This window comes from Topomyia yanbarensis, chromosome 2, assembly GCF_030247195.1.
Source record: "Topomyia yanbarensis strain Yona2022 chromosome 2, ASM3024719v1, whole genome shotgun sequence".
Taxonomy (NCBI): Eukaryota; Metazoa; Arthropoda; class Insecta; order Diptera; family Culicidae; genus Topomyia; species Topomyia yanbarensis.
This window is the reverse complement of record NC_080671.1, coordinates 341,474,009-341,501,003: the sequence shown is the minus strand read 5'-3', so window position 1 is coordinate 341,501,003 and position 26,995 is coordinate 341,474,009. Positions and strand designations below refer to the sequence as shown.

The following is a 26,995-nucleotide window of genomic DNA, read 5'->3' as shown; positions in this document are numbered from 1 at the left end:
CGTGAGTATAAAAAACACGCGCTCAAGCACATTCAGAACACCCACAGGTGTCCCGCAAGGCAGTCATTTGGGCCCGCTTATTTTTATTTTGTTTATTAATGATAATGATTTATTAATGATATGATCTGATATGATAGTCGGATTAAGTCTGGGAAATTGCTATACGCGGACAATCTCAAAATCTTCCGAACTATCGCTTCTGCACCGTAGTGCTTCAAGAAGATATCTGTACTATTCAAGAATGATGCACGATTAACGGAATGGAAGTCAACGTTAATAAATGCAAAGTTTCGTACGCTTGCTTACTCCAGGACGTTATGAGTACAGCCTAAAAGGAAGAGCAATTGAAAGCGTCGACTCGATCCGTGACTTGGGAGTGCTCTTCGATAGGAAGTTGAGCTTTTCCGACCATATCACCGCGACAACTGCTAAAGCTTTCGGAATGCTGGGCTTCTTAAAGCGGAACACGACGGACTTCGATGATTTCTACGCACTAAAAGCACTTTACTGTGCCCTGATTAGAGGTGTTCTGGAGTATGCTGTGCAAGTGTGGGCGCTATACCATGCCGTTCAAATTGACCGACTAGAACGTATACAAAGATGTTTTGTGCGATTCGCCCTCAGGAAAATTCCAGTTGTGTTGCCTCCTTATGCCGATAGATGTATGCTACTCGGTCTGCAGACTCTGGCGACTCGCCGTATCTTCCTGCAAAGAGTTTTTGTTTTCGACTTGCTGTCAGGTAATATCGACAGTCCCGATCTTCTCTCGGGCGTTAATTTATATGCGCCTCCTCGTGTTCTTCGTAACCCCACTCTGTTGTGGATCCCTAGACACCATACTTCATATGGACGCAGATTTAACGAAGCTTCTTCAGTGTATGATTTTAACAATTGCAAGCATAGATATAAGTTTTTAATAAGAAATATATAGTTTTAAAATGTGTCTGTACGGTGTATACCGAAGATAAGAAATAAATAAGAAACAAACTTTTGTTCATTATAGTATAATATTTCAATAACATGCTGTAATTTTTCCATGCAAAAATATCGACAAACGACTCGGTGACGAAGCTTTTTGTAGAACGTCTCTGGAAAAACATGATTTGCGGTGTTACCTACCATTCCAAAACTACTAAACCGATTTATTTCAAACATTGCATACATATTCTATGTACAAAATACCTAACCCCTACGTTGAGTTTTTGAGATAAATTTTCAATTAAGTGGGGTTTTTACTTATTTTAAATAAAAATTACTATTTTTCACGAAAAATTCCGCCTTTTTATGAGTAAACACCCCCTTAAATGAAAAATTATTCCAAAAACTCAGTAAATCCTCCCGCCATCCCTAAAAGACAATTTTCAGCAATATTCTCAGACAAGTGAAACAACTAACAATTTATCTATTTAAGGATTCAGATTTTTTCACAGATCCTATTGTTTATGAAATTGATACTTTTTATATTATTAGACTGGCTGATTTTACTAGGCAACGCTTCAACTATATCCTTGAGACTATGTCAAAAGGCAGACCAGTAATTTTGCTTGTTAACATGTGTTTCTCTACAAAGCATAAATAAGAACTTTAATTCTATTGACTTATAATCTTGCAAAACCGCTGGGATTCGATAAGACTACCTAGATTTAGCAATTATTATATTTGGACACACGAATCGTATAGGATTTGTTTCGGAATTCATGGATTTTTGGACAATACAAAAGATTTGGTTCAATGCATTAATTTACTAAACTAACCGAAATTTTATCTACTCAAAGACTGTTCACAAATCGAAAGGAAATTCCTTTGTACTAATTACACGAATACTCGATCTTATGCGACTCATAAATAATCACAGAATTTGGCCGGAGCACCACTACTTGCTTCTGCGACTCACTCACCTCGACAGATTACTATCGCAAGAAGTATAGTAGTAGTTTCCTTTGTTCTTCAAACAAGGCACACAATTCAAAAGTAACTATATTTGTCGTTCGCCTCGGACAGAAGCATGAACCATGCTGAGTTTCGCGACCATTGTTTTTGGTTATTTTAGAAACAGCAATCTTCTTTAGCCTTTTCTAAATTATTTGTTCACACCAAACGAGCCACAAAATTGTTAAAAGTCGCTGATAATTATGTTTTTAAACTTATTTTTAAAGCTTATCGGGGGTGTGGATTAACCCCCTGTCCCCGCCCTCTGGATACCTGTCTAGAATACCTACTAGGGTGGGGCAAAATGATCGTTTTTTTCAGCACAGCACTTTTTTGTTTCCTTTTGGGGTCCCAAACAACTGTGCAAAATTTGGGGTCGATTGGTGTTGACCCAGCGTAGCGCATTGCGATTGAAATTTGTATGGAGATTAGTATGGGAAAACCTACATTTTTGCATTTTTAATTCTACAGACTACAATTCTTCCTGTAGTGTGCCAACAAATAGATAGAAGTATAGTCCAGGATATACTGAACAACTTTGTCGAAGGATGTATGGTGTTAGAATGTCTCTAAGCCATGTTATAGCTGTTCAAAGTTCGATACATCGAATTAAATGCCAAAAATCATTTTATATTGCCAACACTGCGGGTGCACCAATGGTATTTCATATAGCATTCCAAAATAACATTATATATTTTAGTTTTACCACATTGATATGTTTGGATGAATTATTCAAAAGTCTTAGCTCAATTTCATCATGAACATCGAATTAAAGTATCGAACTTTGAACAGCTATAACATGGCTTAGAGACATTCTAACACCATACATCCTTCGACAAAGTTGTTCAGTATATCCTGGACTATACTTCTATCTATTTGTTGGCACACTACAGGAAGAATTGTAGTCTGTAGAATTAAAAATGCAAAAATGTAGGTTTTCCCATACTAATCTCCATACAAATTTCAATCGCAATGCGCTACGCCGGGTCAAATTTTGCACAGTTGTTTGGGACCCCAAAAGGAAACTAAAAAGTGCTGTGCTCGGTTGATGTGGCTATGATTACATTTTTTCATATAACAATGCCCCACCCTAATACCTATCCGTTTTTCATTTTCATTGTCTTCGCTTCTCTTAGTTTTAAATGTGCTGAAAATAGCCAACAAAATCAATACAGTCAAAAAAGCTTTTAAAGTTTTAAATTTTTAATCTGTTCTTCACTCCAAGATTTTTTTAATGAGTTTTGAGTTTTTCTTTCCGATTTTCCATTTACATTACCGTAGAAACTTAAAAACTCCTATGCGTGAATTAGCGGAAGAAAGTTATTGTTGACATACGGTTGTCGAACCAATTAATATTGAAATTAGAAGCCTACCGAAAAAGATCAATATTTGTAATACTTGTATTTGTAAATGGCTTACCACTGCTGTAATAATTTGTATTTGTAAATGGCTTACCACTGACGAACTTTACTGGTTAGGTAGTGCTACAATGGATTCCACTGCTACAATGTGCACAGCACCTTATATCGCTCCGAACTCACCAGTGAGTTACCCAGACACGCGGTAGCCACGCGAAAGAAACCACCAAACTTCTCTGCGCTGCTGCTGTCTCGACCACGGGGCGTGCGAGGTGGTCTCTCGGTAGAACAATGATCCTACACCGGGCGGGCACCGCATAATCGCGAAAGAGAGCGAGAGCGCTGCGCGTCTGTGCGCGTTGCGCCACTGAATTCGCGAGACCGGCTTTTTGTTTGACAACAAAACAAACACAGTTGGTACGATTTTTTAACCCTCTGGATACCAGAAACCGTCGCTCATTCCAGGACGGGCAAAATCGTACTCGTACGCGCATATATAATTCCAGCGTTTGTGGCTCGCGACTTCTCAGTTGCGATCGCGCTCTTCCGCTGCTCGTTTGTTCGTTTGTTAGTCCGGTCGTTATTTGGTGCGCTCCAGTACTAGTTGATTGTTTTCAGTGAGGTTGGTTTCTACGTTTCGTGCGGTTAGTGATCGATGGTCAGTAGGCCATCGCTTGCTTGGTGGTGGCAGTTGGCAATGTTAACCGGGTTGACGTTCGGAAGGGGTTTTCTCCAGATTTTTTTTGTAATTAGTCATTTAGGTGGTGTTTGGGCGTAAGGTAGGGGACTCTAGGTCGCGCTGGACACGCTGACATCGTTTTTTTGTGTTCAAGAGTGAACAGTCATCGTAGGGAAAGGAACATTTGTGTACGTGATTTGAGTTGTTTAAGATCTGTCTCTGTCCCGCCAGGTGGTTATTTTTGTTTGCCTGGCCCGAGTGCAGTTTGCAGTGATTGGAATTTTATGTTCACGGGCGTGCAGTGAAGTGTGTTGTTTGCTTCGCTTGAAAAGCTATCCAAACATTAATATGTATGTGCATAAAAGGTGTCGGATAGGATAGGCCTAGCTGGAGGTGGCGTTACTTCGAACTGACTCGAGTGTTCTCCGCCAATGCCTATTAAGTGTAATTATTTGTTTGTAGCTCAGCAGATACATAACGATACATTCGAAGAATGCCGATTGATCGTAGCTCGCGCGTGGCCCCACTCTGCCCGAATTCAAGGGGAATCCATTGAATCATCATTCTCTGTCTGGATGTTTATTTTTGGTGCGAAACGGTAGAAGAAAGATACCACAATAAACCGATTAGGAAGGTGAAAAAATGGTGAAACATCTGGTCAAACAGCATAAAAAGTGTGTTGACTGAGTATTGGGCAAAGTTGTTTGATATAACCGGAGCGAGGGTCCTACTACGCCCGACTACAACTTGACTCATGCTGGACCCAGTTTATTCTGCACCAGCATATGTTTCAGCTAGGTCAAGTGTTTTTGTATGATTTGTGTTTTATTTTTGCAGCAATTACTTCGAAAGCGATTCTGTGTACAGTAGTGTGTGTGTGATGTGTAACTTTAGTTTTGAACTGTGAACTGAATTGGCTGACTTGCAGTTTATTGACATCGGACAAGAGGAACACAAGGAACCTGAAGTTTTATTTCTACTGCTGTTTTTTGTTTGTAAGTACAATTACATCGATAGTTGTTGCCTTTTCGTGGGAACTGTGCTATGTTATGTTTGCTTTGCGCTAAATCCTATCGTTGGTTAATGAGTTTATTTCTATTTACATAAGGAACTACCGAAAAATTAATTATGTGAATGTCGAAAGCAATATTCTTACACATGATGATATGGGTTAACTCTGATTTGATGATAAGATTTGTCTGGGAAATGTCACGTGGCATCCGTTAGCAACAGTGTTGCAGTTATCGATATTCTGCGGTGCTGAATTTATTAGATTTAATAGGCAAAGCGTGTCTTTCGCTGGCCACTAAACATAGTTAACTGAGTTGTAAAAGTAGCGATTCTATTTTAAACTGAATAGAGTTTATCTACTGAAATTGTATGTGAAGGAAACATGAAAAGTATTTGTTCTAAATGTACACGAATAAGAGCGCACTTAGATGATGGTAAATAATATTTGCATTGATATCGATAAACTGTTCAATTTATTTGTTTATCACTTATATTCAATACACCTCTTCAAAGTGTTTGTTGTACATGGTTTTTCACTTTTCTTCATCATGAAGACAACAAGACGAATTTAAATCTCTACTTTGTATGCCATTACTTAACTACTGGAAATAATCAATTAACTAGAGAAAAGCTCAAAGAAATAAGTCTCTTCGTAAGGTGTCTTAAGATAAACAGTCCCTCACCATAATATGGTGAGGGACTGTTTATCTTAAGACACCTTACGAAGAGACTTATTTCTTTGAGCTTTTCTCTAGTTAATTGATATTATGATTACACTTTAATCATATTATGATTACACTTAAACGAAGAGAAGGAATATTCATCTTCCTTTACTCGTTTTTGAGTTCTATTTCTCAACAGAACTCCTATTTTTCTACTTATGAACATATATTAAGTTGTTTTTTTAAGATTCACCTGTTACAAACATAGATGGCAGCTGTGTAATATACGAAGACGCACAATAAAAAAAACAAAAAAACATGGTATAATCGTTAAATGACATAAAATATAACAATAAATAAGCTTCGAAATTGTTCAAAGATTGTTTTTTTTTGTGGGTGCTATAAAATTTCTTGATGAAATAGAATAAAACTTTTTTGATTAGTGACAAAAATACAATTTTTAAAATGGATCAACCACGTGATATGTCACCACCAAAATATTCAACAAAAGTGTTTTGTTTGTTTGAACTGAAACCTAACTTATTTTAACTAAATCTGTCAAATAATAAACGTTGATTGTATAGCTCAATGGGCAGATTTTTTTTCAGGTTAAGTATGATGATGTGTTGAAGTAACATTTTTTCATGAGAATATTCCAAAAACTGAGACGATTTAAAAGTCACTATTTAAATCGTCTCAGTTTTTGGAATATTCTTATGAAATAATGTTACTTCAACATTACCAATATAACATTAATGATAGTATGAATATAATAAAACATACATAATGACTAAATGTAATTAATAAATGCAAATCTAGAATCACACAAGCAAACTATTTCAATCGTGATATTTTAGTCATGAGTAGAGTGATTCATGTTCATGATTTCAGGATCTTTGTCACGATTTTAAATATTTTTGTAACGAGTTGTGTGATTTGTGTACATGATTTCAGGATCTTGGTCGCGATTTTTGTAACTTCTGTTCATGTTGTCGTGAAATTTTCGTCACGAATAGAGCAATTCATGTCATGATTTCAGGAACTTAGTCACGATTTTTGATATTTTTCTCACTAGTTGTGTGATTTGTTTTCATGATTTCAGGATCATGCGGAAAAAGTACCTGGCACCGATAATAATCAACGACCGGCGTGGTCATCTGTGGACCGTTTATGTAGGAGTGAATGGAGATGGATCACTTTGAGTTGTTGAACGACAAATGTACAGAAACAGAATAAGACTTGAGAATTATTCAGTAACAGGCTAGAGAAAGTGTAAAATGATATTCGGGAACTGAAAAAAGAAAATAGATCAATTGCCTGAACGTGACGAAAGCTGAAAAACTTGCATGGTTGGATGGTCTCATGACTTATCGACTGTGTTAATTATCGAGATATAATTCCCCTCAATATTCCTTATACTTCCGTGTTCTGTTTGGTAGACAACGCCCCCATTGACAGAATATTTTGTCAGTGATTACCACAGCAGGCTACGAGTCTTCGCTCTATGACAATACTATCTGTCGTTATGTTATCGACGTTTGCTTCTTTATTGTTTATGCTGGTTGTTGCTTTGGAGGTACTGGGTGCAATCGTTGTTTCCGCTCAGTTGGAACCGAATACAAAATGCATCAGTTATTGGGTGGTAAAATTGTTTATTCTGGTAGGTTTATTTTTCTTCTCGGTTTCTGGCTACAGAACTAGCATGTAGGAATCTGACCAGGGGCCCAGCGTTATTTGCTTATAGTTAATGTTAATGTTGTCTAAAGCAGACAGATATGAAGAGGCAGGTTTGGTCAACCGAGTACCAATCACATAAACGGCGTTGTGAACGTCAGTATCGCTCGTAACGGTTGCCGCTTCTCCATATTCGTAACATGCATAATACCAAATCAGATAAACTAATCGAACCAATAAAAAATATTGCAATTGTATATTTAAATACAATTTGTCCCTCTTAGCTATCGTTGAAATATGAAAAACGTTCGGTGATATTTTATAAAACTGTCGATTCTGATTAATTTTAAACAATTAGAGATGAGCTAATGATATTGAAACTTAAAAAACAACCCAAGGATTGTAATTGTTACATCAAACCAAACAGATGCAGAGAAACCTGGCAGTGAAGGAGGCAAATACATTAACAGAGTCTAAGATATGTAGGGGTCCAAATTAGGTTGGTAACCCTATACATGTGTCTGTAATATGTCTGTAACATTATCATTGCGGTGATTGAAGACGGACGGCGCATTTTGTCCGAAGACTTTGTAATCAGTTGGCCCCATGTAAAACCGATTCAGCCATCACTTCGTTACAAGTTAAAAGTTTAATAATGATTTACTAGCAGTCTTCGACAAAGTTGTAGACAATTAAATTATCTTTCTTATTTTCACTTCCAGTGATAATGCATACAGTGCTGGCTAGCGGCGAAAATGCGAGCTAGTGGGTTTTCTTCATATAAATTGTCGGATAATCCCATACAAACTTCAGGCATGTTGGTGCTAGACTTATCCGATTTCATACTATGTTGCGTTTCGGCTTCGCCTCTTCAGAAACCGACACTAACGTATTGTCGGAATAGATTAGCGCCGGCTTGACGCAAATCCCTTAAAACTAAAACACACTATGTGTTTCAATCAAACGACTGATCAAACGTGATGTCCCGTTCGAGCAGAAGTTCTGTTTATGCCGATGAGACACAAGTGAAGCCGAAACTTGTCTTGGCTTAGCAGGCCTATGCGAAAGCACTATGCTATATTTCACCCTAAGGAGGAAAATTTGGTAAAAACCAAAATTTCTCACTAGGGTGAAAATTTGTTGGTAAAAACCAGTCTTTGTACAGGAGGGCACAAATCCTTATTTCATACTATGTTGCGTTTCGGCTTCGCCTCTTCAGAATAGCATATATAGCATAGTGCTTTCGCATAGGCCTGCTAAGCCAAGACAAGTTTCGGCTTCACTTGTGTCTCATCGGCATAAACAGAACTTCTGCTCGAACGGGACATCACGTTTGATCAGTCGTTTGATTGAAACACATAGTGTGTTTTAGTTTTAAGGGATTTGCGTCAAGCCGGCGCTAATCTATTCCGACAATACGTTAGTGTCGGTTTCTGAAGAGGCGAAGCCGAAACGCAACATAGTATGAAATAAGGATTTGTGCCCTCCTGTACAAAGACTGGTTTTTACCAACAAATTTTCACCCTAGTGAGAAATTTTGGTTTTTACCAAATTTTCCTCCTTAGGGTGAAATATAGCATAGTGCTTTCGCATAGGCCTGCTAAGCCAAGACAAGTTTCGGCTTCACTTGTGTCTCATCGGCATAAACAGAACTTCTGCTCGAACGGGACATCACGTTTGATCAGTCGTTTGATTGAAACACATAGTGTGTTTTAGTTTTAAGGGATTTGCGTCAAGCCGGCGCTAATCTATTCCGACAATACGTTAGTGTCGGTTTCTGAAGAGGCGAAGCCGAAACGCAACATAGTATGAAATAAGGATTTGTGCCCTCCTGTACAAAGACTGGTTTTTACCAACAAATTTTCACCCTAGTGAGAAATTTTGGTTTTTACCAAATTTTCCTCCTTAGGGTGAAATATAGCATAGTGCTTTCGCATAGGCCTGCTAAGCCAAGACAAGTTTCGGCTTCACTTGTGTCTCATCGGCATAAACAGAACTTCTGCTCGAACGGGACATCACGTTTGATCAGTCGTTTGATTGAAACACATAGTGTGTTTTAGTTTTAAGGGATTTGCGTCAAGCCGGCGCTAATCTATTCCGACAATACGTTAGTGTCGGTTTCTGAAGAGGCGAAGCCGAAACGCAACATAGTATGAAATAAGGATTTGTGCCCTCCTGTACAAAGACTGGTTTTTACCAACAAATTTTCACCCTAGTGAGAAATTTTGGTTTTTACCAAATTTTCCTCCTTAGGGTGAAATATAGCATAGTTATCCGATTTGCTTCAAATTTGGTGCAAGTGCTTCTGGTGGGATTAGGAATCGACTCAGCGGTGGGCCGATTAAATTTTTAAAAATTTATTATTTTTCTGGGTAACTATTTCCGATGGTTGAAAATGTGTAAAAAACACCGAAAATACGATTTCTTAAAGACTGTTTGACTGTTGTTCGTGGAATCAGTTGATGCTATTATTATCTGCTGTTGTTAAAAGTTTTTTAAACATTTGTTTTGCCATTGAGTATCGGTGGCGTCCATCCATATCTCAAGAAAAGACAGATGACTACATTTTTGATGTACTATCTCCTCGTTCGTCTTCCACTATCTTCCCGTACTTAAAATTCTTTTTACTTGTTCGGGTGGGTTGTGTTGTTGATCTTGTGAAGAACCTTACTCTCCTTTCGCACCTTTTGTCGCTCGCCGGAGTACGCTATATCTTGTATCGATTGATCAAACCGGTATCCCGTGCAGGAAAATGGTTAAGATCTAATCTATCAAGAATATTGTTACGGTGGATGGAGCTTGAAGACGCGCATGGACTTTCGGATGACTTAGCACACGTGGTGGCTTTCTACTAATTTGGATATATTTCTTTATTCCTATGGGCTATATAAACAATTTTTTTTTATAATCTAGGTACATAATTCATAGTCGAAACTTTCCACTCTCAAAACTTTCTATAGCATTACTAATTACCTGTTAGGCTGTTTGGGTGCAATAAACGAGCAGGCGGATCATCTATTCCCTTCCTCTTTTGGCAACTACTTAATGCGGGCGGGTAGAATCCCTATTTTTAACCCTTCTTTCGGCGCCTATCTGTCCTATATGAGTCAGCAGATGAGAGGGCCTTTCTGTTTTGTTCTTTACTCTGACGCGCGCACCCTTTTCAAGTACCTGGCTCGCAAAATCATTCTTTGCGCATGTGCCTCTACGTTAAGAAAAGCAATTAACTGGTTTCTGAGTTTTCTAAAATTGACAGTGAATCAAATTTATTAATTATAAATCCGCCGATTTCTACTCTCGGCAACACTGCTGTTGTGTATTTAAAATACTGCTTACTAACAAGAGGTTTTAAAATAGATTTTTGAAGGCTGATTAACAATAGTTAAGCATACAAAATGCCGAGATATTGAAATGAACATCTGAAATGCAAATAATGTGCATCTTTACAGCGTATACTAAAGCTTGATGGTTACCTGGGTTTGGTATTCTGAAAAGCGTTCATATTGTGGGGAAAGTAAACATGATTTATTACCATGCTTCGTGTACAAACAGTACCTGAAAAATCTGAAGCGTTCTCTTGAAAGAAGTTCTTAGCACTCTTTTGCAGGAAAACTTAAGAGAGCTACATTATTCACCACGACAAAATATTATGATCTGTTGGCTCAGGAAAAGTGCGACTCTGATAGCTGTTACCGTACCTTAAATCTAAAGGCAGATGAAATTCCTTGAAAAGGCTAAAAAAAATCTTGAGGGGGCCCCTAAATATAACAGCTTGTGGAAGCACTGATACATAACCTAACCAAACCGCCTCTGATCTTAGTAATTCGCAATCAAACGAGAAGTAGCGCTTCCAGGAACACCAAAAATTTCGAGTGGCTCAAAATTTCAACCAGAGATTCAACATAACGCTTCCTAAGTAACAACTGAAGATTTGTAACGTTCTAAATCTGCAATTTAAGTTTTATGAGTGGCTATAAAACTACCATTGAACCTGGTGTGTTACTAGGGTTAGGTTAGGCATCGGTTTGTGTTATTCCGGAACTCCTCCCGACACCGAGGAAACTTCAATTCTCTCGGTATGAAATGGAGTTGTCTTCTCGATCTCTTTTATTCCGATGATAGACATTTGAAATTTAAAGTCATTCGCTTGTTTTTGCGGGTTAAAAAAAATTCTGTGCAAAACTCTGGGCATCGGGCATCGAACCCAGGTGAGTACTAGGCAATCGATTTAACAACCAAGCTATGCTTGCCCCCTCGATGATAATCGATTTATCTTACTCCACGGTCTTGTCTATAGCTGATCTTTCCCATTTAAGTTTCTGTGAAATTAAGAAGACGAGCGAAAAAGTTTGCAAAAATTTTCATATTCTTTTTTCAATTTTCATTTTAACCCTCTAGTTCCCAACACCGCCTCTAGGCGGTCTCTATAAAAATCTAAATAAAACTACTAAAACATGATTGTATGTTGTCATCCGCACTAGCATTTCGTCCCAACGCTCACACCCTTCATACACACACATTATTTTAATATTCGTAGCTTTCTGTCAAAGGCATTTGAAGCTGAAAATTCGAGGAAAACGTGGAAAAAAAACTATTTTGTGTTTAGTGGTAATCTTATTTAATCAAATTTGAACTGTTTTTTGGAAATTTCAATAACTAAAAAAAATATTTTTGAGTAGCCTGTTACTAGCATTTCACTGTAGATGTGAATTGGTTTAGTGGAATAATTCGGAGTTCAGGTTTTTTTGGTAAAATACTTTGCCCGCCTAGAGGCGGTGTTTTGCACCCGAGCAAAAAAAAATTTCAGTCTTTAGTGATTACTTATCGTACCGAAACCAGTATTATGTGCAATTTTTGCTGAAAAAACTTATGTTTTAAAAACTTTGGGTGAATGTTGCAGTTAGAATATGGATATTCTTATCATTTAATAATATTTAGGGGAGTCTGGGGCTAGTTGGCAGAATCTGTTTTTTCCTTTTGTATTAGACATATGGCACTGTCTCTAGTTCTGCACTTCAAGTACTGTTTAATCCATTCTCCAATGTGTTTATGTTGCATTAAATTCTGTTTCGTACACGTTGTAAGTGATATTGAGTTTTCGAGCCTATTAGAGTGAAGAGCCAACTTTAGTCGTATTAGGAAGGGTGCCTCACAATTTCATTAATTACTCGGCATACAATTGATGCAATGCGTATGAATTGGCATCAATATCTTTGCTTTCTTCTTATGATCTATTATGATATCAAAAATCGCCATTTGAGCCAATACGTTGAACAAAGAAGGCTAACGCCGCTCTAACTAGAGATGGGCGAAACAGTTCACTTCGAAGAACCATTCCCGACTGAACAGTTCTGTAAAAAGAACTAGTTCAGATGAACCGTTCTTCCGTTCAGCTGATATTTTACTTGTATCTAGCGAATGTCTCTCAAAACATTCGATTCTTGGAGAGGAACCAAACAGATGCTGCCCAAACTATTATACCCCTGTATGCTTAACAAGTTCATCAAGGGTAGCGATTTCTTCATGATGTATAACTAGAGAAATAGAGAATGTGATGAGTCGTTCGCTTGTGAGTCGTTCTTCGCCGGTTTCATTCTGGGAGAGCACAGAGAGCGGTTTGTGGGACGGCAAGTCGGTTCATTTTCTTTCGTTCGCCTAAAAATCGATCCGAGAAATTCGCCAAACGGCTTTGGGTCAGGTTCAGTTCTTTCACTTTGAAGAGAATTGAGAACTACCGTTCTTTTAAAAAGAACTTCCGTTCGCTCATTCTCTTCTAAGAACCAGTTCACTTGAACCGTTCGCGAACGAATGACCCATCTCTAGCTCTAACCAACGGTTTTACATAGTTATGACGAAAATAGGCTCATTACCCTAGGTAACGTTCTTAAATTTCAGCATTTTTGTTATTTAGGGCGAGTTTAAAGCTATTCCACGAATGACTAGATTTTTCGATCGCGCGCTAAAAGAACTTTCCTTGGCCGTATATGTAATATACGTAACCACAAGTAAAATTTGTTTTTTTTTAGTTTGTTTACTTCGGAATTTCACCTGGAAAATTTCGAAAATTTAGCTTTTGAATACAAATTGTGCGCCGAAATTAAAATGCAGGAGCATTGAGGCTGAAAAATAATAACAAGTATCATTGATTTCCAGTTTTATTCAAAAAACATCTCACGCGTTCCATACTTTATCATCAAAAGTGGCCAGGTGGCATCATTGTGCGTATAGTCGTAAATTGGCGAGATTTCCGCGTCACATATTTAAAATTCTGTAATGTAGACAACAGTCCGCTCTTTTATGCAACGCATTCACTTTTACACGATCTTCTTAAATTAAAAACATAAAACATGATAAGTGAAACCATCGCCAGCAGACCCTTGACTCCCCTACTATAAATTAGAAGTCAATAATTAAACAACCAAAGCACTAGAGCAATACTCCTTACAGTTTAGGTATTTTGCGTTCTGATGGAGTCCAAAATATAAGAAACCATCTGTATTCGCTTATGTTGAAGTAACTAGAAGAAAAAAAAGTTTTTGTTTTTTATTCGCCCAGGTGCCCAACACCGCCTCTAGGCGGCCTACTTATTTTAAGGCCTTAATAAAAAAAACCCATTACTTCCAAGAATTTTCAATATTATTTTCGTTTTTCTCATCACGAGGCCCACCTCCGAAAGTTTTTTCAAGCCAAAAAAAAATTTGGGCACTAGAGGGTTAAAATATTCGTGTTGCACAACTCATACACATAGGTTTTTTGTATAGGGGAGCCCGGGGCTAGTTGGCGGTTGGGGTAAGTAAGTTGGCGGAATCCCCTTTTTCCGTTTCTATTAAACGTAAAACGCTGCCTCTCAAGTAATGTGAAACACATTATCCAATGTGTTTTTGTTGCAAAAAATTTTCTTTTGTGGAAGTTGTGGGCGATATAGTGTTACGAGCATACTTTGTAAATTTTCTTAATTTTAAACATTTTTCTACTTTTCAATAATGCGTAAAAAGAGCTTTCAGTATCCGTATGATATTACTCCTATCCGCAAACAAAAGTAGTTTTATCCTTTTATTAAACATGCAGTTGGGGTAAGCTGGCGGTGACGCACGCGGGGCAAGTTGGCGGTACCAATCAGGGTGGCCAGACCTACCGATTCATAGGTAGTCCTACCGATTTTGGTCTTCCCTACCGATTCACAGACGACCAAGGCAAAACTACCGATATTTTGTTATACCTACCGAAAACTACCGATTTTTATTGATTTTGGACACATCCTACTCAACTTTCCTTTTTTGGGTTGGATTTGGTCTGAGATCTGTGTTTTCAGTATTTTACAATTCTATGTGAACGATGTCAACACTTCGGTTTTGGGACAACAACCCGGCCTACCAATAAACTTTTAGTGACCCTCAGTGGCGTAGCCAGAAATTTGGTTTGGAGGGGGTTTTGATGAAAATCGCAAATTTTTTGAAAAAATCTTAAAATTTAATATGAGTTTGATAAATTATTGAAAACTCAAAAACATAAGTAGTCTAACAGACGTCATTCCAGTCTACAAACAAGAAGGATCAACATGGAACAGTTTTCAAATCTCTATAGATTATTTTCTTGTATAATATGTCAATGAAGGCAAAAATTGCGATCTTTTAAAGTGGGATAAATGATCTAAAAAATTTTCAACGTTCAAGATCACCTAATATAATAATCCTTGACTTTGAAGGTTTTACAACTTCGGGAAGTTATCAACATAAAACAGCGCCTGCTTTGATATAGAAATTTTAGTGATTAATTCTCATAGAGGTAATTATGGTGAATTAATTTTTCAAAAATATTAAGAGACATGGTGCCTTCAGCAAAGTTTTTGATAATGTCATTTCAAACAATTTTGTTGAAAATATGAAGGCTATATGAATTCAACATATAGGGATTTAAATGGACTGGGCATGCTATATTTCTCCGTAGTGAAGAAAAATTTAGGTGAAAACTATTTTTTCTGCGCTGCGGATAAAATTGTTTGAAACAATCATTGCGAGTTGAGAACACAAAACCTATAACTAAATTATGGATAGATGGAACTGAAACTTGCGTTTCGACTTCATCTCATCAGAATCCGACACTAACTTGGAGGGCGGACTAAGCTAGCACCGAATTGATGCTAGCTCCTGAAAATGGAATTACTCTTTGTGTTTTTGAGTCCTTTTAATATCTGGGAATTATTTGTTTTAAATCCAGTTCCCTTATTTTTTTGTAAGCTTCAAAGGCACCTTAAACGCAATGTGAATTTATTATTTAATTACCGCAGAAGAGATTTATCAAATACAGTAATTTCAGAATAGCTTGTTGTAAAGGTTATCTACTACTATATTTCGATACTCTGAATATGTGGAATATTTATGTCTTTGACAAAGTTGTTTGAAATAGCACTTTCGAAAACTTTGCTGGAGACATTAAGTCTAGACCCAAATTTGCTTGAAGAGTAATTCTTGTCTATAATTACTTCTAGGAGGATTAACCGTCAAAATTATTCTATCAGCAGATGAACAGTTTTACGTTTTGAAATCCTTCAATGTTACTTAACATCGAAATTTGGCAGTTTCGAATGAATGTGATCGTGACCGTTAGAAATTTATCGAGCATTAATTTTACTTTTCTTCATTAGTCAACCTCACAACTTGCAGTACGTAGCACACAAAATTTGAGTACGCCATTCATTGCATCCTGCTAGAAGGCTATTCATATAGTTGATAATACAACAAAAATCCAATGCTCATAAAACCGATCCTGACCTGCTAGAGACAAAATTACACCAGCTTTCAACTAGTTTCTGAAATGTTATTCTTGTTGTTAATTGAATTGTTGTCTAAACTCTACACAATCTAAAAATAATACATTTTCAGCAAATGTTGAAATGGTTGAAATGTATGCAAGTTTTCGGTAAATAAGCTTATGTTTTATATGCAATCAACCTATTCAAATTTAGATTTCCATTCGAAAAATTGTCTCTGATCTATATTTTGAAGCATCTTTCCAAAAATGAGCTCATAATAATTCAGACAGTTATTTTATTTTACGTTGAAGTAATTTGACAGCTATGGGATTTTGGCTAATAGATAAGTTACAAGATCCCCTTCCCACAATTTTCCAAAAGTTTAAAAGTGACGCTTTAAACACAGTTCTCAATGTAGTGATCAGAGAATATTTTTCCAAAAATGTTTTGTGGAATATTAAATTAAATTCGTTAGTATTAATTTTTTTTTCAATCCAATTAATTTTGGTTTGGGGGGGGTTTTAACCCCCAAACCCCCCCCCCCCCCCCCTGGATACGCCACTGGTGACCCTACAAATCTTAGAGAATTCTATCTGGCCACCCTGGTACAAATGCAAAAATAGTCATCAAATATTTTCATTTCTGGAATTCACTCAAAAGTAAGACAATCTTTTTTTTTGTATCTCTCGTCAATGCAGGGGACATTTACTTCGGCCAATCACCTGAAGAATTTCGAAAATTTGCTTTGAATATGGAGCACGCGTCGAAGTCAACTGAAATATAATGGGAAGTTTCAAATAATATACAGTTTTATTGAAAAGACAATCGGTACATTTCATAAGGACGTCTGATTTAATTCAATTTCCATTTGATTGCTTATTTTCTGGTATTCCGCCAACTTACCCCGGAGCTGGGGTAAGTTGGCGGCTTCTCCGTGACACATATTTTTGTCTCTGAAAATGGACACAATGTATCAAATATTTTAAAAAAATTCAGAGATGTTGCCAACAGTCTGCCCTTTCATGCAACCTGTTCTAATTTTGCAAGACCTACCAAAATCAAAGCAGTAAGAAATGAAAACTGAAAACACCGCCAACTAGCCCCGCTCTCCCCTACACTTTACATTATTATTTGTGAATAAATCTGGATGGGATTGACAGCGCCGTAGCACGGACTTCTGGTACCTTTGGTTTGCGCCCCTTCGGTGTTTACATCGGGGTCAGTTCGAATTGCGAACAATAATTTAGTAAGAACCTGGAAATGCCACACCGACTTTGACTTATTTTATGACTTATTCAAATTATCTTAAAATTTTATTTTAGAAAGAAGTTCAAGATTTCAGCGTCCCTCTAGGGTTGGTGCCTTGGCGGAGGTCAACCCAGCCCACAGTGGATCCACTCCATACAAAAGCTGGACAAAACCTCAAAAGTAGTTTAAAATGTCTGAAAATATCATCTAAGGGTAATTCTGGTGCGCTGAACTCGATTTTGATTAAATTAGGACGCTAAAATGAAAATTAGATATCCTAGGGTGGTTCTAAAAGTTTTTTTTTATTTCGCGAAAGTGAATTTTATTAACTTCTTAAAACAGATACTTCGTAAGTGAACAGAAACATTTTGATTTCCTTGGGTAGTCCTTAGTAACGAGTTAGATAGGGTGGTTCCAATTTATCGAAATCTGGTAAATAAAAAATGATGTAATTTTATAAATTTGTTTGTAGATCTTCAGTCCAATCTGATACCATCGTATAAAAAATAATCCCTTCATAGCTCTTTTTTACTTATTTATAAACGTATGCGTTTAGAATAGTTATAAAAGATAGCACATCTTAAGGTGTTTGATAGAATGCCCTAAATTTTTATTGGTTTATTTATTTATAGTTATCGCCAAAGCTATTAAAAGATGACAGGTTTATTTGATTTTGATGCAGATCTCAAATCATGCTCTACTATGCTCTATTCACAGTTGCTCATACGATTCATACTGCAGCTAAGCCGCTTTTCCATTACTTTTCCATTGATTTTCAATTCCAATGATGATATGAATATCTCTCCTTCTGGGAACTGACTTGGTTTTGCGTACGAAAACATCCTGAGCGTTTTTACTATATTCCTGCCTATACTTTGCACTGTATGTGTATGCTTTGAAATAGTGACGTGAGCGTTTTCGCATGAAACTCTCACCAATTTGGAAGTTTGCACTTGAAAATAAATGTTGCATTACTTGCGTTGCGTTGCGTTGCGTTGTGACGATGATTTTGGCGGATTGCACACTGACTTCATCATGTTTGACTGCTGATTATCTAATAAGAGTTGCTTAGGAAGTGGTAAGTAGGAATTCATACCAATCCGACCCATATTAAAACCTCAACAGCATGATAGCCATCATTGCCGGCCGCCCCCATCTCCATCGTTCACGGGGAAGGATAAAGGATAAGGTAGACGGGAAGTGTTGATGCTCCACCTACTTAACGGAAGGACGACGATTCATCAGACTCTTCCATAGGTGTCACGGAGTTGGTGGTTTGGAAGGGTATCAGGTCTAGGATTCGCTCCAAGCAAACGATGCGAGCTGTAAAGCATATTTTATTAGGTAGTTGTTTAGTTAGTCTTCGAGTGCACGATCACTCGAAAAAGAAATGATCTTGTTTAGTTTTTGGTTATTTTTAAACTCTGGGCAGCCGGCTACCGAGAGTATACTATGTTCCCTAAACAAAAACAACCTGAACTCCACACAGCCGATCGTGGGAGTATTGCCTGGAAAAGTTAATCTTATCTGCGTAATGGGCCGGATCACTATTTATTGCAACAGTATTTGGACAGAACTCGCTACTTCTTCTCTACGATATATTTATTGGCTTGAAAACTACCAAGTGACAGCATATTATACTGGTAAAAATAGTGCGAGATGTTATAAATCAAGGAAAGTATTTCTTATTTTCCATATCGGATTGTTACCGAACACTGAAGGGAAATATAAAGGATTGTTAACCTGATGCACGGGCTTGTTAGCAATAACGGAGCTTTAAATTAGGTTCATAAAAACAGAAGCGGCGAATTTTCAATACGTATTGACCCGTGTTCATAGATACTAGTCAGATTAGTCGTATTGGGGCTAATTTCCGATCAACTATTCATTTTTACGGCAATGTTTTCTCGACTAGATCTGTTCGCACCCTCTCATTCTGTTCGCACCCTCTCATTCTGCGGTCTAAAGACCAAATGTCATCAATAGACTTAGACTCGCGTGGAGGCATGAGATAGGAAACTTGTAAGAATTTTGCTATCCCACTGTTTGACTACCAGAATGGATGGGAGAACAGTAATACTAGCAAATACCGACTACCATAAGAGCGGTGCAAATTTGAACGAGTGACGTAGGGTACTGCACTGAAAAAAGGACCAGGAGTGCGATTTTACGAAGTTTTAGCTTCCGATGGCCCTACATTTTCTGACAAAGTGAAGTTCTTGAATGTTGAGATTTTTATTACTGTTTAGAAAAGCAAAAGTATCATAAAGCTAGTATCAGGCCTTCATGAGACCTCAAGAAGTCACTGTATTCGTAAATGTAGATTTGTCGGTAGACGGTTCCAAATATAATAGAAAAATACCTAATTTAACACAACTACAGATCACTTGCAACATAAAAAGCTTTTTGTGAAATTCGACAGCTCCATCTTAGGCCAATTCAATAAATTTCCTACATGAAAGTTTCCATTTTTTAAAAACGGTTTTTAAACCAAAGCTTTGGAAGTTAAACCTTGGCGTGGAAGTGCCGGTATATTAATATATTCTGTTACTTAGTGTAGAATTAGATTTCGTCATTTACGGCTAATATACAACCGCCAGAAGAAACTTAAAACGTTGGTACACAATCAAGAAAGGCGAATCAGAAAAGGTATATGTCAGTGATTCACTAAATACAGACTGGAAAGAGGGTAATATGGAAAACCTTAAGGTCCGTCCAGATTAAGTCTTCGGTACGGAGCAAAACCTCGGCCTAGGAACTCCTAGCATGTTGTTAGTCGCCTCTTACGACATGGGAGCAGTTCCCAGAGGTTCTATTCTTGGTTGAAATAGTGCAAAAAGATTTCAGCCCGCCGGACACCACACGGCTATGAAAATAAATGTTGCATTACTGGCCAATAACTAAAAATCGGGTAAAAAGAACACTTCCCACACTCACGTGTTTACCTCACATCGGTCACCAGTAAAGCTAACGACCAATATCTACCAAAGAGATAGCATTCATGGAAATAAATAATAATAGTTGCAGTTAGTTTGCCTCGTTGGCTTGTATTTATTTGAATTTTTCTATACTGCAGATAACTTTGAAAATGTAGAAACAAGAGTTATAGTTGCAAGACGGTTAAGGCATACTTATATTTGTATCAATGAAATCGCCCCAAACCCTGAATTTACAAGCAGTGTTTAGAAAAGAAATCCACCGGTGAAAAATAATGCAAAGCTTAAAAAACTAATTTTACAAATGTCCATATATCAACCTTCGGCGCAAAACGGCGCAAGATGGCACTATGATTTTTGAAAACTAGATAAAATTCTACGTCAGTTGTACTAGATGAGATCCTTCAACACGGTTTTACCGATAAAGAGATGACACTCTGAATGTAAATAAGTCCGCGGTTAACAACATAGTTATAATGATTTTATTGGTAACTTTTTAAATACTCATTATTTCTCAAATCGAAATACACCATTGAATTCCTGAGATGATTTTCTATTAGAAACGCCTATATGTGTTGTTAAATTAACCTTGTAGTACCTATTGGAGCGAGATGAATTAGAATGAACAAAAACTTTTTGTCACACAAATTCTTGCAGATTTTCAAGACCTTGTACGGTTCAAAAAAATGTAGCACTTATATTTTTCAAACGATTGACTCAAAAAATTGGCGAATACAGCTTTAGGTAATGTATATTTAGAAAAAAATATAAAAGGTGTGAAAATCGACAATAAATTTTGGAGGTTTTGGCCGGCCCGGCCACACTGTGCAGCCAACCGCACAGTACGGACCTGGATATGAGTAGAAGTTGCTCAAAATTTGAGTATGTTCACTTTTACTTGGATTACAAGTTATTAAAAACTTACTTAAGTCCACTTTTACTTGAATATGAGTATAAGTTACTCAAAATTTGAGTAAATGCGCTTTTACTTGGAAGTAGGAGTAGAAGATATCCAACACGTTTACTTGGATTTGGATATAACCTTCCGGCAGTCGCGCTAGTGCACTGAGTGCACGCTGCTCTGAAAAGCTAGCGTAATCGTCTTAAAGCATCAGCGGCTGCTCGTTCAGTGGGCCGTATGCGCGACTTCCGGAGGAATAAGTAACTCAAAATTTGAGTAATGGACTACTACTCATTTTTAGTAGGTCAACTATTATTTGGTTATGCGTAGAAGTGACTCGAAATTTGAGCAATGGATCTCTACTTGTTTCTGAATAAGTCCACTTTACTAACGATCCAATAATCAAGTGTTACTCAAAATTTGAGTAATGCGCGTAGTCCAGGTTTATTTGCATATGAGTAGAAGTTGGAACTAATACTCATTTTTAAGTAAGTCTTTACAGCTTTACACAAAATTGAGAAATCTATTGTTACTAAAAATTTGAGTAATGGACCACTTTTACATGGATTTGAGTAGAAGTTACTCAAAATTTGAGTAGAAGTTACCCAAAATCAATTAACGGGCTACTACTCCGTACTTTGATTTGGATATGAGTAAAATTTACTCAAAATTTAAGTATGTCAACTTTTACTTGGATATTAGCAGAAGCTACTCATAATTTGAATAAGTTTTGAGTAAGTTCATTTTTACTTGTATATGAGTGGAAGTTACTGAAAATTTGAGTAAGTCCACTTTCACTTGGATATAAGTAGAAGTTACTCAAAATTGAGTTCTTCTATACTTTGTTATGAGCAGAAGTTACCCAAAGTTTGAATAAGTGCACATTTTAGAAACTGCGCAACATACACATACAATTATCTGTATCATGGAATCTAAACTTCAAAATCTACAACGAATTAGTAGCATTCTGTCTGCATGTTGGGCGTTGCATCTGAGACTAGTTTGACCAAGATCGCACTATTTTGTCATGAGAATAGACAAGACCATTTATTATACAGGGATTAAAATGTGCAACGCGGTCGAAAAAGTAGTTAATCTATCTCAGTAAGTTCAGACGAAAATAAGCCTGAATTCTAGTTGGAGTTCGTTATTTAGGGGCCAATATTTACTAAACTATTCATTTTACCTTTTTTAGTGAACTAGCTAATACCCATCGCGCGTTGCTGCGACACTCTGCGAAATAGGAGGAAAACACAATTTGTTCCAAAGCGCCATCTGGTGGGCAGATAATCTCCAACTAATAGCACACAAACACGCCCCATACCAAATACCTACTGTGTGCAAATTTTTACGGAAATCGGTTAAGCCGTTTGGGAGTCTATAAATCATATACATACAAACTTTGACTTTTATATATATAGATAGATTTATATTTGTCCTGCTCTAATTCCTGAAACATTAGGCACAACATTGCACAGTGGTCGAAAATGCCAAAAACGTGAACTTAATTCACTAGAGGTCAAACCATCGAATATATTCACAACATGTCTTTGGAGGAATTGTTCGTATGAGTATTCCCCACAATCTGATAATAATTGAAATTAGGTATGGCTTACTAGGATCGAACTAAAACAATTTTATACTGACGAGGTAGAAATTTGGTGTCTTCGACAAAGTTTTAGAAATGCTCGTTGTGAAGAATTTTGTTGAAGAACTTGACCTTGTAGAACTTAAGGTTATCGGTTTATAAGGCGTTTTCTATGGTAGCCCCCCTAAATCTAAATTAATTAATGAAACTTTTTTCATTGTGCCTTTTCGTGTAAACTATGTTCAAGATAATTGTGTAGGTATCAAAACTACATAATATTGTCGAAGATTATTGAAAATTTTTAACTTTTTTGGCATCAACTTCAACTACGTATAAGAAAGAAAGTTGCAAACAACAGTACACGAACAGGCAATTTTTTCACTGTCTAAACTATGCACAATAAAGGTAAGAAGGTTTGGTACGTGGCATTCTAGAACCCTATAAATAGGGTAAGCTAACCTTATCATGTCTTTTGACTTTTTCCATAAAAAGCAAAAAAAAAAAATTTCGATTTTTTTCCGTTAAATTTAGTAATTAATGGTATCCTTTTGTAAGCATTAAATTCATTATGACGTACCTATTTGGGTATATATCAGTTTGGGATCTCCAATAATATTAAAAACTTTACATTTTTGCTCCCACGTTTATAAAATCTGAAATATTCAGGTATAAGCGAAAATAACGCTTGTAATTGAATATCAAACCAAAAATTTCAAAAATTGGGGCAAAAAACTTAAAAGAATTTTTTTGCTGATTTTTGTATGCAAATGGTGAAAAAACATGATAAAATAAGCTTACCCTATTCATAGGGTTCTAGAGTTCCACGCACCAAATCTTCTTACCTTTATTGTGCATAGTTTAGACAGTGAAAAAGTGCCTATTCGTGTACTTTGGTTTGCACTTTTCTTTCTTATACGTAGTTGAAGTTGGTGTAAAAAACGTTTTTAATCCACCTAACAGTGTGATGAGACATTTCTTATAACTCTTATCACTCTCTTCGGATATTATATCGTTTGAGAACATTTAGAACTTGATGCTTCGCGATGTTTTTGATAACACATACTACATGGGATAGTGGCAGGACTCAGAGAATCGCTCAAATCAGCATAGGACAACATCAGTGCTAGAAATCTCAAACCAAATCAATGGGAAAGCAAAAAAATCGACTTTTTTCTAAAGGTGACTTCCCAGTAGTATCCTTGATTTGAATTATTATCGCTAATCCTAATGCCAAAGAACAAATAAAAACCTCTCGAAAACGAACCGTTTGGGAAAATCATCATCATTACTGGAATTTTCATTTTCACGAATCTTTTCGATAACCTTCCGTCACTTGCGTTAATGCACTGGGTGCACAGTGCTCTGAAAATCTAGCGAAATCGTCTTAGGGCACCAGCGGGTCTAATTCAGAGCTATCTGCGCGGCGAGTTAAATCTGCAAAGAATACTAAAAAATAATTTCTGTTCCATAATTTTCAGTTCAGCAATTCGAGAAATCGTGCTCACCGCAAGCCATGAAAAATAGACTACGTTGTGAAGTGATGGTCACTATTTATTAAAAATCACGGTTAAATAAAAAATAAAACTATTAAAAAATTTCAAATAGTTTATAATTTTCACAAACTTATTAGGAAAAATTGTTTAATAAGCTTTCGTAATATTGTGGACAAAAAAAGCTGAAAATTTCAGTATTTTCTCTATCTGCAACATATAAACCCTTAAGTATACCAATTAATTGGTATACGAATTGGAATAGGTTCGCCAAATTTTGGAAGAAGTCTATAAAATAACCCCTTGAAAACTACCTAAAAATTGTTGTAGTTCGATGCAATAAAAAAATCTCCAAAAAAGAAATGTACCTATTAATGTGAAACACAGCGAATAATACATACAATAAAGACCCATTTTTATCAGTCTCATGGTGTATTTTAGGCTGACAAAATGGGGACATTGATTAAATCGGGCAGTTTTTTTTTCTTTATAATAAACTGAAGCTGTTAAAATATTCTTCTCGTCCCTTGATGTAGTCTGATAACTATTTCTGATTATGATGAACCTTTTATTTTCGCATATTTCGCATATCTTCATGATAAGGAAAACATGCTCAAGAAAGGATTTACTCGAATTCAGTCTTGTTCGTCTGCTAGAGCCCATCAAACATATGTTCATATTTGGCTGATAAAATCGGGGTTTCAATGTGTTAGATATTTAGCATTCGAAGAAGTTTCTTTTGAACGAGTGTAGAACGACTTTGTTTCTACTTACTTGAAATCAGCGGCGTAGCCAGAAATTCGGTTTGGTGAAAATCGATCATACTGTCCAAACGGAATAATTCCGAAACCGTAATTTTTGAAGTTTTAAAATTATGCAGAATTAATTTTTCAGAAAATAGTAACAGAGTTCGTGTCTTTAGCGAATTTGTTGAGACTTTATTGTAGTCATGAATATTAACCTGAGAAAATTCACCATAAATACTTCTTGGACGATATACCGTCAACGTTGTTTAACGTTTGTAAAACTCATCGAAGATACTAACCCTCCGAAATTGGCGGTTTCAAAATGATGCTATCTTGACCTTAAATTACTGTTTTTGAACATTTAACCTATACATATAATTGGTCATACAACAAAAATCAAATGCTCATCAAAATCGATCAGGACCTGCTAGAATCGAATGGAAATCGTCATTTTTCATAAATTTCTCTCTACATTCGGAAAGCGTTATCCTCGTTATTAATCATATTACGTTTTCGTCTCAACTCGACGCATTCCCAAATCAAATATTAATATTGACAAGAAAAACACTACACTAACTATAGATTTTCAATACTGGCTGTGTAAGGGTTAGAACTCGACACATTCGCAAAATAAAAACCTGTTTTAATTCACCTAGCGGTGCAATTGTGCTTGTCTCATTTGTCCAGACTACGATTCCATGGCTGGTTATGTTCAATACAATGGTGGAAATTAATATTACATGTTCAGCACGATTTGCACATACATACAACGGATCGACAGCCACGATCTTGAGATACTTTGTGATACTGAAACATCGCTTGAAACCAGCGGCGGATCAAGGAGAAAGATCCGGGAGATCCAGGTCCTGCCGAAAATTTTCAACTTGTTAAGAAATTTTAAACTAGTTTTAATTTTAAAGTAGCAACCCTTCACTGCATACTCCCTCCGGGCCGGTATGATTGACGATTTTTAGAGTGATTGCATAACCTTTCTATATGAGAAAGGCAAAAATGTACCAAAGTCCAAAAAATCAATTTTTGTCAAACAGCTCAATGTTTCATGCATTTTAAAGTCATTTGGCATCAAAAATACAAATTTGATTTTGAAAATTTTTCATTTCAGTTTATATGGGAATTTGCTGTGTGATTGCACTCTTCAACTCGTAACTCCGGAACCGGAAGTCCAATCAATAAAAATTCAATAGCAGCCGATGGGAAGGTTGTACCTTTCATTTGAGACTAACTTTGTGCAAATCGGTCCAGCCATCTCTGAGAAACAGAGGTCACATTTTTTTCCACATACACACATACACACACAGACATTTTCCGATCTCGACTAACTCAGTCGATTGGTATGACACTCGGCCCTCCGGGTCGGGATTAGATTGACGAATTTTAGAGTGAATGAGAAAGGCAAAAACATTTTTAGCAAATGTTGAAAGTTATGAATTTTTTTGGTGAGCAGTTCTATGTTTCATAGACATTAAATCAATTTTAACTTCACTTCCTATTAAATAAAGACCCTTATGACAGTACATCTCTACAAAAGCGAGATCAATTTGAAAATAAATCTGAGGATAATGATTGATTGCAGAACTCTGAAATTTTCTATTGAAATGTTTTCAGGCAGGAATTTGATATTGATGCTATTAGACAACTGTGAAATCAAGACCAATAGATCAGTTACATATCAGGACCCCATTCCGACAATTTATCAAAAGTCCTCATGATGTTTACAACAACAGGTTATCAATCTACGGATCAGATAATTGTTATTGTAATATTGAATTAAATCAGTCTGCATCAATAAATTTTCAACTTCAATCCAATATTTTTTTTGGGTGTGGGGGGGGGGGTTGTATGGTGTTAAACCCCAAAACCTTCTCTTGGCTACGCCGTTGCTTGGAGTTATTTATTTTGCTTTTCATTTTCCGGTATGTTTCAGATCGATCCGATGGTTATAAGTTAGAAAAATTGCAGTGAGAAGGTTCGTACAAATGAACATTTTTGCACTGATAAGT

General features: G+C 36.6%; 1 protein-coding gene across 9 annotated transcripts in view; it reads left to right on the top strand.

Annotated features, from left to right (window-relative positions):
* Positions 1–26,995, top strand: part of LOC131684083 (uncharacterized) — a 421,804-nt gene that overhangs the window by 253,583 nt on the left and 141,226 nt on the right. For 2 of the 9 annotated variants that reach the window (XM_058966629.1, XM_058966635.1), the window contains exons 1-2: positions 3,880–3,945; positions 4,804–4,961. The exons of 4 other annotated variants lie outside the window; for them this stretch is intronic. The gene's annotated coding sequence lies outside the window, so the exon portion shown is untranslated. Of the gene's footprint in view, positions 1–3,821; positions 4,067–4,803; positions 4,962–26,995 lie in introns of those variants that run through there. 3 more of the 9 variants (XM_058966630.1, XM_058966632.1, XM_058966631.1) reach the window with 3 other exon arrangements.